Source organism: Rhincodon typus, unplaced genomic scaffold (assembly GCF_021869965.1).
Source record: "Rhincodon typus isolate 14 unplaced genomic scaffold, sRhiTyp1.1 hic_rhity00004090, whole genome shotgun sequence".
Lineage (NCBI taxonomy): Eukaryota > Metazoa > Chordata > Chondrichthyes > Orectolobiformes > Rhincodontidae > Rhincodon > Rhincodon typus.
In genome coordinates this window covers 1-1,049 of record NW_025969728.1, presented here as the reverse complement: position 1 = coordinate 1,049, position 1,049 = coordinate 1, and positions in this window count along the sequence as shown.

Below are 1,049 nucleotides of genomic sequence, written 5' to 3'. Positions count from 1 at the left end.
CACACACACACACACACACATTTAGATTTAGAATTTGTGGTTTAGAATAGTTTCAGAAACTGCTGTGATACCAAACTCTGAGAAGAGTCTAACAGTCAAAGTGACACCAATAACCTACAACAGTCACAGTGACACCAATAACCTGTTCACTGCTCTCTGACTGAAGGAATTCCTTCTCAGCTCAGGCCCCTAACCTGAGGCTGTGACCCCAGTTCTAGCCTCAGGTAACACCATATCCAAACCCCCACCCACTGGTGAATCCTATCATTTCAATAAGGTCAGCGCTCATTCCTCTAAGCTCCAGAGAATCCTGGTGCAGTCTCCTCACTCTCTCCTCAGAGACAGTGTCACCCTCCCAGGGCCTCAGTCTGGTGAACCTTCACTGCACTCCCAGGTCAAACTTTCCTTAGGCAGAGGGATCAGAGCCACACGCAGTACTCCAGGTGTGATCCCATCAAGACTACAAAGACATGCAGCATGTCATCCTTGCTGCTGCATTTGAATCCCGTTAGAATGAAGGCAATCACACCGTGAGCATTCAGAATGGTATAGGGAGCCCACAGAGTAATGGCCAAGTCAGTTTGTCAGGAACCCACAACCCCAGGTTCAAGTTCAGGGCATAGGAAGAGGCATTTCAATTCAATTAACAAACTTACATTAACATGCTTCTGTAATAGTGACCATGTAATCACTGCCTTTTATTATAAAAACCCATTTGGTTCACTAATGTCCTTTCGGGAAGAAAGCTGCCCTCTGGGTAATTAGGGATGAGCAATAATTGCTGGCCCTGCCAGAGACACCCAGGTCCCAAACAGTAATGAACAATAACTTGCTGCATTTGCATACTCGCTTCCAGAGACAAAGGAATAAGGACATGCCCAGGTCCCTCTCAAAGACAACACTTTCAAATCTCGTACTATTTTAGGAATATACCACATCTCCATTCAAAGAATAAAGAAAAGTACAGCACAGGAACAGGCCCTTCGGCCCACCAAGACTGAGCTGACACATGATACCTTTCTAAACTAAAAACCTCTAAACTGTCCATG